The 12458-nt window shown below is 42.5% G+C and overlaps 1 protein-coding gene across 2 annotated transcripts in view; it reads right to left on the reverse strand.

The window, feature by feature from the left end:
- Positions 1–12458, reverse strand: part of bdh2 (3-hydroxybutyrate dehydrogenase, type 2) — a 100527-nt gene that overhangs the window by 68651 nt on the left and 19418 nt on the right. Inside the window, exon 1 of one of the 2 annotated variants that reach the window (XM_073042311.1) lies at positions 719–893. The exons of the other annotated variant lie outside the window; for it this stretch is intronic. The gene's annotated coding sequence lies outside the window, so the exon portion shown is untranslated. Of the gene's footprint in view, positions 1–718; positions 894–12458 lie in introns of those variants that run through there. 2 annotated transcript variants of the gene reach the window in all.

Genomic DNA, 12458 nt, shown 5'->3' on the forward strand with positions numbered 1-12458 from the left:
CAGCCGAGTAGTACAGCAGGTCTGAACCACCAAGGGATATGCTCCTGCTTCTGTGAGCCAGGGTTTAACCAGACTTTTTGACCGCTAACTCAATTCTGGAAATGCCAGTGCTACATATATTAGTAACATTAACGACTGATTTGGAAAATGGCATCCTTATACAATTATAGTCGGCAGGAGCGTGACTGGCCGAAGGGCTTGTTCCGTACTGTACGCCCTAATGTTTCTTTCATACGGAAGCACTCAACGACCGTAATCTTCCGCTCAGCGTGTAGGCTTTGCTTCTAGCAGAATCGCTGAACCAGCCGGAATATGAAATCTAGAGCTATAGGCGAGATAAACATAGCTAGAAACAGAGTGTGCGTCCCGAACGGCCGAGCTGCTGCAAGGAATGCGCGGAGTGGGAACGATGCGGGAGGGAGAGTGAGTGGACCACAGGCTCGGACTGTTCCGCCCATTCCACCCCCAATACTTCCTGCGTTAGGGCAGGAGCCAGAAGCATCGGCTCCTGGAAAATAAATGCCCCAGGTAACTATGATCAGTATCAGATTGCGGCAGAAAGGGTGTACCCCGACCACTACCAGGCCGCGCTTTACTCGACTGATTAGTTGGCCAAAAGAGGCCAACAAACATCTGCCAGTGCAGTAAGGTGGAGAAATTGCTCTCGTCACGACTACCTTTTAAGCCCAACAAAATGCACTGAGTCTCAACAACTTACCGTGCAGGTCTAAAGCTAACTAATATGTCGCGTGCTGCGAGAATGGAATTTGCTCTGCGTTTATTGAGAGTGTGCGCTGTATAAACCATCCCCGCGGTGACTACATCGTAAACATCGGTAGCTCGCCTCCACAAGCAGACTCCACTTGTCAGCAGTCCGGCTCTGCTCAGTTCCGGTTTGGACCCGGGAAGTAAAAGTAAAGGCGGAACTTGGAAAATGAGGCTGGTTTGACAGCTCTCATATACTCCCAATCTCCTTCAACTTTTGAATGGAGATCTTCGTTGTATCTGAACCTATACCCTCTTATGCTGCATCGAAGTATCCTTTCAAGATCGTTTCTACAACTATGTAAGCCTCTATGGACTTTAATGAATGACAGGACAATTTCTCCCAACATGCACTGGTCTTTTTTTTACCAGGACTCTGGTAGTAAAAGTTTTGATAAAATAAGTATGGCTAAGTAACAAAAGAACTTTTAAACAAGAATTTGTAAAAATTAATTAACTTTGTCAAGATTCAGTCCATAAAATATTTCAATCATCACATGAACTGGAAAAGGATTGTATGATGAGACAATCAGAGATCAAATGTAAACATAATAGTGAGGCTAGAAGACATGTCTGAGATGATAAATGAAGACTCGCAATTATACTACTCAGAGCCCCTCAGCCCAAAATTCATCTATGCCGACCAAGATCCCAATCTACACAAATCTGTTTCCTGTATTTGGTTTGTATCTCTATTGGGTACCCACCCAAATGAGGTTAAATGTTGTGATTGTACCTGCCTCTACTACCTCTGGCAGCTTTTTCCATACACCCACACCCATCTCTGTGAAAAACTCAATCCCCTCATGTACCCTTTAAATATTTCCTCTCTCACCTTAAACCTACGTCCTCTAGTTTTAGAGTCCCTTACTTTGAAAAAAGACTATGTACCCTATCGGACATCTCAATATTTCATAAACCTCTGTAAGGTCACCCTAAGAAAACCCCAAGGCGTTCTACAAGTATGTGAAGAGCAAGAGGATAAGGCGTGAGAGAAGAGGACCAATCAAGTATGACAGTGGAGAAGTGTATATGGAACTAGAGAAGATAGCAGAGGTACTTAATGAATACTTTGTTTCAGTATTCACTACAGAAAAGGATTTGGCGATTGTAGGGATGACTTACATCGAATTGAAAAGCTTGAGCATATAGACACTAAGAAAGAGGATGTGCTGGAGCTTTTGGAAAGCATCAAGTTGGATAAGTCTCTGGGACCAGACGAGATGTACCGCAGGCTACTGTAGGAGGCAAGGGAGGAAATTGCTGAGCCTCTGGTAATAATCTTTGCATCATCAATGGGGATGGGAGAGGTTCCAGAGGATTGAAGGGTTGCACATGTTGTTCCCTTATTCAAGAAAGGGAGTAGAGATAGCTTAGGAAATTATAGACTAGTGAGTCTTACTTCAGTGGTTGGTAAGTTGATAGGAAATATCCTGAGAGGCAGGATTTATGAACATTTGAAGAGGCTTAATATGATTAGGAATAGTCAGCATGACTTTGTCAAAGGCAGGTATTGCCTTACGAGCCTGAGTGAATTTTTTGAGGATGTAACTAAACACGTTGATGAAAGTAGAGCAGTAGATGTAGTGTATATGGATTTCAGCAAGACATTTGATAAGGTATCCCATGAAAGGCATATTGAAAAAGTAAGGAGGCATGGGATCCAAGGGGATCTTACTTTGTGGATCCAGAATTGGCTTGCTCACAGAAGGCAAGAAGTGGTTGTAGATGGGTCATATTCTGCATGAAGGTCAGTAACCAGTGGTGTGCTTCAGGGATCTGTTCTGGGACTCCTTCTCTTCGTGGTATTTATAAATGACCTGGATGAGGAAGTGGAGGGATGGGTTAGTAAATTTGCTGATGACACAAAGTTTGGGGGTGTTGTGGATAATGTGGAGGGCTGTCAGAGATTACAGGAGGACATAGATAGGATATAAAACTGGGCTGAGAAGTGGCAGATGGAGTTAGACCCAGATAAGTGAGGTGGTTCATTTTGATCGTGTGAATAGTCAGAGGCTTTTTCCCAGGGCTGAAATGGCTAACACGAGAGGGCACAATTTTAAGGTGTTTGGAACTAGGTACAGAGGAGATAGCAGAGATAAGTTTTTTTACGCAGAGCATGGTGAGTGTGTGGAATGGGCTGCTGGCAATGGTGGTGGAGGCAAATACGATAGGATCTTTTAAGAGACTCCTGGAGAGGTATGTGAAGCTTAGAAAAATAGTGGGCTATGGGTAACCCCAGGTAATTTCTAAAGTAAGTACATGTTCGGCACAGCATTGTGGGCCAAAGGGCCTGTATTGTGCTGTAGATTTTCTATGTCTGGATATCCTATCTCTAATCGTACACTCTCAGTCTGATTTTGCCTCCTTCAAGTCCTTTTACAATAATCCTGTTAACATAAATGTGTGAACTGTTGTACGTGATCCTTCCTGTGGACTGAAACCTTTTTTCATTTCAGGCACATCACGACATATTTCATTTCCTTCTTGAGTGATTCACTTTTTTTCTAGTTTAAATTGTACTTCAAAATTTGCCAACCAAATCATGAAACTATTTAAATTGATATAAATGTGAACAGAAGTAATTGAAAACATTTTTTTGTGTGTGGAAAGGTGTTTTTAATTATGTTGACTTTACCAAATTCTAAGGCCAGTCACACAATCTCCCCCACAAGCCATTAAGAGGCACAGAGTTCATTATGGGGGCAGCCATCTAAACTCAATTGATTGTTTCTATGAATTCATTCTCAAGGTTTGGAATCAAGGCAACATTTTCACCAGACATTGTGTTCTTCAAAAAAAAATGCAGCTTGATACTCCATCTCTGCCTGATGTGATGAAAGAGGTTGCTCTGGGCTGGGCATTAGGCTTTCAGTCATGGTTTGCTGTAATCTATGAGGAGCAGGATCCATAAATCCAGAAAATGGAGACAGGCAGAATCAAGATTACTGCAATGTCAGACTAATGTCATCCTTTTCTTATTCATCTTCCTATCTGTAATTATTCAGATACTAATCACACAGGATAGAAAACCAATCCTCTCATTGCATCTGTAACATCTCCAATTAGTCTCATTCCAATACTCACCACTCAGTCTTAAATCATTTCTTTCTTTTCAAGTATATGTCCAAATATCTTTTGAAATTCATATTTAATCTGCCTTTGTAGAAAAACCAGACTGAGATAAACTTAACTTTGATATTTACACGTTTTATTGCTGTCCCAAGAATATTCTGTTCCAATCCAGACCTCCAGATTCATGGAGAAACTACCTGATAGATGAATGGGATAGAAGGCATTAATGGCACAGGATTGGACATCTGATGTAGCACCAAGATGAGTTTTCTGGCCCAATCTTTCCAATATCAACAATACTAACTTTCACCTCACTCTAACAACATCCATTTACTAAAATACTTCTCAGTAAAAAATGTTACATAATAATTATCTGCTGAATCTACAAGCCAGTTGCAGACTCAGTTCATTCTGGATTCTGGATTTGTAATTCACTATCTGAGCCACTGTACTATTGTTTCTGTATTTGTCTTCTATGCTTTACTTGATCTTTTGATGATCCTGTTATAGCTACTCTATAGATTTGCTGAGTATGTCCACAGGAAAAAAAATCTCAGGGTTGTATGTGGTGATGTATATGTACTCTGATAATAAAATTTACCTTGAATTTTAAGATATTTATAGGGTTTAAGGTCCCAAATCTTTAATGTTTGTTGAACACCTTGCATATATGGTCATATACGATAAAATTTCATATAACAAACACTTCCAGCACACCCTGGGTACTTGATCACAAAACACAAAAAACACCATAAGACATAGGAACAGAATTAGGCCATTCAGCCCATCAAGTCTGCCCTGCCATTCCATCATGGCTGATCCCAGATCCCACTCAACCCCATACACCTGCCTTTTCGCCATATCCTTTGATGCTCTGACCAATCAGGAAACAAGCAACTTCTGCCTTAAGTATACCCATGGACTTGGCCTCCACTGCAGTTGGTGGCAGAGCATTCCAAAGATTAGCTACACTCTGGCTAAAAAAAATTCCTCCTTACCTCTGTTCTAAAAGGTCACCCCTCAATTTTGAGGCTGTGCCCTCTAGTTTTGGATACCCCTACCACAGGAAACATCCTCTTCATATCCACCTTATCTAGTCCTTTCAACTTTTGGTAGGTTTCAATGAGATCCCCTTGCATTCTTCTAAATTCCAGTGAGTACAGGCTCAAAGCTGCCAAACGTTCCTCATATGTTAACACTTTCATTCCTGGAATCATCCACGTAAACCTCCTCTGGAGTCTCTCCAATGACAACACATCTTTCTGTTGATAATACTCCAAATATGGCCTGATTAGTGTCTTATAAAGCCTCTGCATTATCTCCTTGCTTTCATATTCTACTCCCCTTGAAATAAATGCCAATAAATGCCTATTAACCTTGATAATAGTCTGCACTCTTGTTCTTTTTACAAAAATTTATTATCATACATTTGCCAACATTGTATTCCATCTGCCTGGAACGCTGTGTAGAACACTACTCTGAGCTCTACTCGAGGGAAAATGTTGTTGTTAGCTTAGCCATTGATGCCATCAATTGTCTACCAGTCATGGATGAATTCGACTCCATACCAAACATTGAGGACCTCAGGAAGGCAATTGCCGGTTTGGCCCCAGGGAAAGCACCTGGCAATGATGGGATTCCTCCAGACCTGATCAAACACTGCAACAGTTCACTCCTCTAACCTTTACACAAGGTCCTCTGTCGGTGCTGGAAGGAAGGAGCCATACCACAGGATATGCGCGACTCCAAAATCGTCACTTTGTACAAGAACAAGGGTGATAGGAGCGACTGCAACCACTACAGGGGTATCTCCCTCCTGAGTATTGTCGGCAAAGTCTTTGCTCATGTAGCTCTGGCACATCTACAAACTCTGGCAGAGCGAGTCTACCCCGAGTCCCAATGTGGTTTTTGCGCAAGGAGGTCAACTGTCGACATGATTTTCTCACTCTGTCAGCTCCAGGAGAAGTGCAGGGAACAACAGAAACCCCTCTATGTTGCTTTCATCGACTTGACCAAGGCATTCGATGTTGTCAACAGGGATGGGCTCTTTCAGGTTCTCCTCAAGACTGGCTGTCCCCCGAAACTCCAAAGTGTCATCAAATCATTCCATGACGACATGAGAGCTACTGTTCAGTATGATGGCAGCTCATCAGAACCCTTCGCTATTAGTAGTGAAGTCAAACAAAGATGCGTGTTGGCCCCAACATTATTCGGCATTTTCTTCTCAATGCTATTGAAGCATGTGTTTGGAACATCGACAGAAGGCATCTACGTGCACACCAGGTCTGATGGACGGATGTTCAACCCTGCATGCCTGAGAGAAAGAATAAAGGCAGGAACCGGGTATTGATAGTAGATGATCAGCCATGATCTCAAAATGGCGGTGCAGGCTCGAAGGGCCGAATGGTCTACTTCTGCACCTATTGTCTGTTGTCTATAAAGGTGTGAAAGATCTTAATACGTGACATGCTCTTTGCTGATGACGCTGCTATAACCTTGCACACCACACAGAAACTACAAATTCTCATGGACCGCTTCTCTAAGGCATGAAGGACTTCGGGCTTACCATCAGCCTAAAGAAAACAAATGTCCTTGCCCAGAACGTAGTGGAGACCCCAGTCACAACCATCAACAATTACGATCTAGAAGTGGTCCACCAGTTCTCATACTGGGGTCGACCATTAGTACCACGCTGTCCCTCGATGTTGAAATCAATAGGCGTATCGGCAAAGCAACATTGATCCTTGCTCGACTTTCCTCGCAGGTCTGGGAGAATCTGAAACTCGCTACAAAGACCAAGACTGCCTTGAACAGTGCAAGCATTATCAGCACCCTCCTGTATGGTAGCGAGACTTGGACCATCTATTCCAAACAAGAGAGGAAACTCAATAGTTTTCACCTGTGCAGCCTTTGCTACATCCTTGGCATCACCTGGAGAGACAAAGTCACAAACTCTGAGGTCCTCTCCCGCGCTGGACTTCCCACAATGTTCACGCTTTTAAGACAACACAGACTGTGCTGGCTGGGCCCGTCCATCGTATGAAGGATGGTAGACTGCCAAAGGACATCCTCTATAGAGAACTAGCAACAGGGAAGAGGAACGTTGGTAGATCCCAGCTTCACTTCGAGGACCTTTGCAAATGTGACATGAAAGCCTTAAAAATCAACACAGAGTGCTGGGAGGATACGGCAGATGACCCCAACAAATGGCGAGGTATTCTTCAGCAACACCTAGAGCAAGGCGAAAGAGTGATCCTGAGTCAGTTTGAGGAGCGGAGGGCTAAACGGAGAGCACAGTGGACAGCGGACAACAATTCCACACATGCAGCAACTGTGGCAAAGCCTACTGTTCCAGGATCGGCCTCAATAGCCACAGTCAATGCTGCTCGACAAACCAATGACTACCAGAGGCACAGTACCCATGGTTGACCACGACCGACGAAGGCCACATATATTCCATTGCCACTTATTTGCCTATTCTTCCAATATGTCTAAATCCTGTTACAATTGCATTGCTTTCTCAGCACTACCCACCCCTCCACCTATCTTCGTATCATCGGTAAACTTTGTCAGAAAGCCATCAATTCCATCATCCATGTCATTGACAAACAATGTGAAAAGTAGCCGTCCCAATACTGACCCCTGAGGAACACCACTTGTCATTGGCAGCCAACCAGAAAAGGTCCCCTTTATTCCCATTCGCTGCCTCCTGGCTGTCAGCCATTCCTCTATCCATGCCAGTATCTTTCCTGTAAAGCCATAGGATTTTATCTTGCTAAGCAGCCTCATGTGTGGCACCTTATCAAATGCTTTCTGAAAATCCAAGTTAATAACATCCACTGCCTTTCCTTTGTCCACTCTGCTTGTTACTCACTCCTGCTCCCCGACACTGATGGACCCCTGGCACACCGCTAGTGTCTTCCACTGTGAAGACAGGTGCAAAGTACTCATTAAGTTCATCAGCCATTTCTTTGTCCCCCATTACTACCTCACCAGCATCATTTTCCAGTGGTCCAAGATCATCTCTTGCCTCCCTTTTAGTCTTTATATAACTGAAAAAACTTTGCTATCCTGCTTTATATTGGCTAGTATATTGCCTTCATATTTCATCTTTTCCCTTCTTATATCTTTTTTAGTTCCCTTTGGTTGGATTTTAAAAGCTTCCTAATCATCCAACTACCCGCTCACTTTTGCTAACTTATAAGCCCCTGGCTTTTATGCTGTCCTTAACTTCCCTTGTCAGCCACGGTTGTCTACCCCTGCCATTTGAGAACTTCTTCTGTGGGACATATCTATTCTGCACCTTGTGAACTACTCCCAGAGACTTCAGCCACCTCTGCTCTGCTGTCCCTGCCAGTATCCTCCTCCAGTCCACCTGGGCAAGCTCCTCTCGCGTGCCTCTGTAATTCCCTTTATTCCATTGCTATACTGAGACGTGACTTGTGCTTCTCCCTCTCAAATTGCAGTATGAATTCAATCATATTATGATCACTGCCTCCTAAGGGTTTCTTTACTGTAAACTGACTAATAAGATCTGGGTTATTACACAACACCCAATCTAAGATAGCCTTTCTCCTACTAGGCTCAAGCACAATCTACTCTAAAAAGCCATTTTGTAGACATTCAACAAATTCCCTCTCTTGCGATCTAGCATCAACCTGATTTTCCCAATCCCCTTGCATATTGAAGTCCTTCATTACAATTGTGACATTCCCCTTATTACATGCCTTTTTCAGCTCCCTTTGCAATCTCAACCCCACATCTAGACTACTATTTGGAGGCCTATATATGAATCCCACAATGGTTTTTTACCTTTGCAGTTTCTTAACTCCACTCACAAAGACTCAACATTCTCTGACCCTATGCCCCCTCTTTCTAAAGATGTAATTCCATCTCTTACCAACAGAATCACACCATCGCCGATGCCTTCCTGCCTGTCCTTATTCTTTGATGTTAAGCTCCCAACTATGGCCTTCTTTTAGTCACGTCTCAGTGATGCCGACCAATCTCTAATAGTGCAATGAGTTCATCCCAATGTTATGTGCATTTAAATATAGCACCTTTAGTCCTGCATTCTTCACCTTTTTGAATTTTGCCTCCCTGGTACAATTTACACCCAATCATTGGCTTGTCATTTACTGTCACCAACATACTTATTTACTGCCAAGAAATTAACACTTGGTTAACAACATTCTTACAATAATCTAGCTTAACTTTGGGATGCTTGTAACTACTATCTGCAGCCCACACACACTGATGTTATTGTTTGGCTGGCAAATGTCTCAAGCTGAATCAGACCACTAATATCCTTGGCATCCTATTCACTTCTAACTATCAGAACCTGCAACCTCATCTTCATATGGAATTGCCTGCTTTAATCCATATTGCAGGCTACTACTTGAAAATGATCTCATCACTGCAATGCACATTCACTGTTAGACCTCTTGATGATCTCTTATTCTCCAACCTTCAGCTCCTCCAATGATCTGTCTGTCTGTAACCTAACCTGTATGTCCTACTCACAATCACCATTGTTGTTGTTCAGTTGTTAAGTCGAGTCTGACTCTTCGTGACGTCATGAATTCCTGCACACCGAGCCTTCTTGTTGGAAACTGCCTTTCTAAGATCTCCCAAGATCATACACATCTTCTGAGTAATATTATCTATCCATCATAGCCTCTGTCATCTTCTCTTTTTCCTTCTATTTTACCTAACATGAGAGTCTTCTCCAAGGAGTCCTGTCTTCTCATGATGTGGCCAAAATATTTCGGCTTTTTTCTCATAATCAAGCCTCCTAGAGAGCAGTCTGGCTGTATTTCTTCAAGTATTGACTTGTTGGATTTCCTTGCTGTTCAACGAACTCTTAACACTTTCCTCCAGCATCCAAGTTCAAAGGTGTTGATTCTTTTCCATTCAGCCTTACTAATAGTCCAGCTCTCACAGCCGTACATCACAAATGGAAATACCATAGACTTGACTATACAGATCTTTGTAGACAATGTTATGTCTCAGCTCTTCAGTATTTTATCTAAATTTGCCATCGCTGCCCTCCCCAGAAGTAAGCAGCATTTACAAGCAGTCCCCGGGTTACATACGAGTTCCATTCATGAGTCCGTCTTTAAGTTGGATTTGTACGTGTCAGAACAAGTACATCTGGTATTATTTAGTGTCAGTTTGTCGTTTGTCTTAGTATATAGTATATATTTTACCTTTCTATGCATATAAAACACATAAGAAATGTATGTATTCCAACAATTAAACCATTGCGTTGCTTAATAATAATTGTAGCTTTCATTGGGGCAGGGCCTTTCACATGTTCCATTATTCTCACTTTATCCGTTATCCTTCAAAATTGTTCCAATTGTTGATCGACTGTAGCCTAACGCTTTTCCAATGACTGACAGCGTTTCACCTCTTTTCAGACGCTTTATTATTTCCACTTTATTTTCAATTGCGATCGCTTCCCATCAATGGAACAGAAACACTGCGGATGGTGGGTCCCGAGCTCCTCCGGCTCCGGAGGTCTGCTGGGTCCGAAAGACCACCGCACTGAGACAAGTTAAATGGGACAAGTGGGCGCTGTGCTGGGTTTGGGTATTTGATCCTCCACAATATTCCGCGTGGGAATTTAAACTGGAGGTGGCAGTGTTTTTTTTACAAGGTCGAGTTTCAAGCTCAACATCAACCGGACACGGATGGTACCGGAGTCACTGGATCGACATCAACCCGGCACGGGAGTGGTCTGTCACTGGATCGAACTCGAGCCGGACGCTGATCTCACTGTGCCACCAGCCGACCAGAACGGGTGGTGGGGGGGGGGAGGGGGGAGGGGGCAGGGTGACTCTTACTAAGGAAAATTTAAGCCAAATACAAAGTTAAACATTCAACACAGTGTTAATGGCAACAACTTAAAATGGTGGACGGCGTTCTCCTTCCTCGGTTCGTAAGTACGAGTTGTCCGTAAGTTGGATGTTCGTAACTCGGGGACTATCTGTAATTTTGTGGCTCCAGTTACCATCTATAGAAATCTTTGAACCAAGGAAGACAAAATCCATTATTACTTCCACTGCCTTTGTTTAATACCACAGAGTTAAGAGGGTCGATTGACATAATCTTGGTTCTCTTAATATTGAACAACAAGCCAGCTTTTGCACTTTCTTCTTTCACTTTGATTAGAAGCTTCATCAGATTCTCCTCACTTTCAGCCATTAGAGTAGTATCATCTGCATATCTGAGGTTGTTAATATTTCGTCTGGCAAATTTGATTCCAACATTTGAGTCCTCTAGACCGGCATTCCTCATGATGTGTTTAGCATTTTGATTAAATAAGTCGTGTTACAGTATGCAGCCTTGTCGTACTCCTTTCTCAATCTTGAACCAGTTTGTAGTTCCATGTTCAGTTCGAACTTTTGCTTCTTTATCTTTGTACAAGTTTCTCATAAGGCAGATCAAATGTCCAGGTATCCCCGTTTCTTTAAGGAGTTGCCTTAAAGTTTATTATGGTCCACACTGTCGAAAGCTTTATAGTAGTCAATAAAACACAGATAAATACTTTTCTGGAATTCCCTCGATTTCTCCATTATCCAATGTAGGTTAGCAATTTGATCACTGGTGCCTCTGCCTCTTCTAAAACCAGCTAGTACATCTGACAGTTCTCATTCTATATATTGCTGGAGACTTGCTTGCATGATCTTTAGCAATACCTTGCTAGAATGTGAAATTAGTGAAATTGTTTGGCAATTTGAACATTCCTTTATGTTTCCCTTCTTGGGAATTAGGATATAAACTGATCTTTTCCATTCTAAAGGCCATTGTTGGGCTTTTCAGAGCTGCTGGCAAATTGCATTCAACACTTTTACAGCATCACCTTTTAAAGTCTTAAACAATTCAACTGGAATCCTATCACATGCTACAGCCTTATTATTGGCAATGTTTTCTATTGCCCATTCGACACCACTTTCCAGACTGTCCGGCTCTAGTTCGATGAGGGAGTCATTGCAGGTGTCTTCACTGCTGGGATCTTTCCTGTACAATTCTTATGTGCACTCCTGCCATCTCTTTTTGATGTCTTCTGCTTCTGCAAGGTCCTTCCCTTCTTTGTCTTTTACTATACTCATTTTTGCATGAAATGTTCCTTTGATTTCTCTAATATTTTTGAATAGATCTCGTTTTTCCAATTCTGTTGGCTTCTTCAGCTTCTCTGCATTGTTCTTTTAAGTTTCCTTATCTTTCCTTGCTACCTTCTTGAACTTTGCGTTTAGTTGGAGGTATTTCTTCCAATCTCCATTAGCCTTCACCTCACTTTGCTGCTTGGCCACTTGTAGAGCCTCCGCAGAAAGCCATTTTGCAATATTTTTTGTTGCCACCTCTTATATAATGCTCCTTACTTCTATCCATAGTTCTTCTGGCTTTCTGTTTACTGGGTTTAATCAATTGAATCTGTTAGAAACATAGAAAACCTACAGCACAATACAGGCCCTTTGGCCCACAAAGCTGTGCCAAACATGTCCTTACCTTGGGAATTACCTAGGGTTACCCATAGCCCTCTATTTTTCTAAGCTCCATGTACCTATCCAGGAGTCTCTTAAAAGACCCTATGGTTTCTACCTCTACCACCA

This window comes from Hemitrygon akajei, chromosome 4 (genome assembly GCF_048418815.1).
Source record: "Hemitrygon akajei chromosome 4, sHemAka1.3, whole genome shotgun sequence".
Taxonomy (NCBI): domain Eukaryota; kingdom Metazoa; phylum Chordata; class Chondrichthyes; order Myliobatiformes; family Dasyatidae; genus Hemitrygon; species Hemitrygon akajei.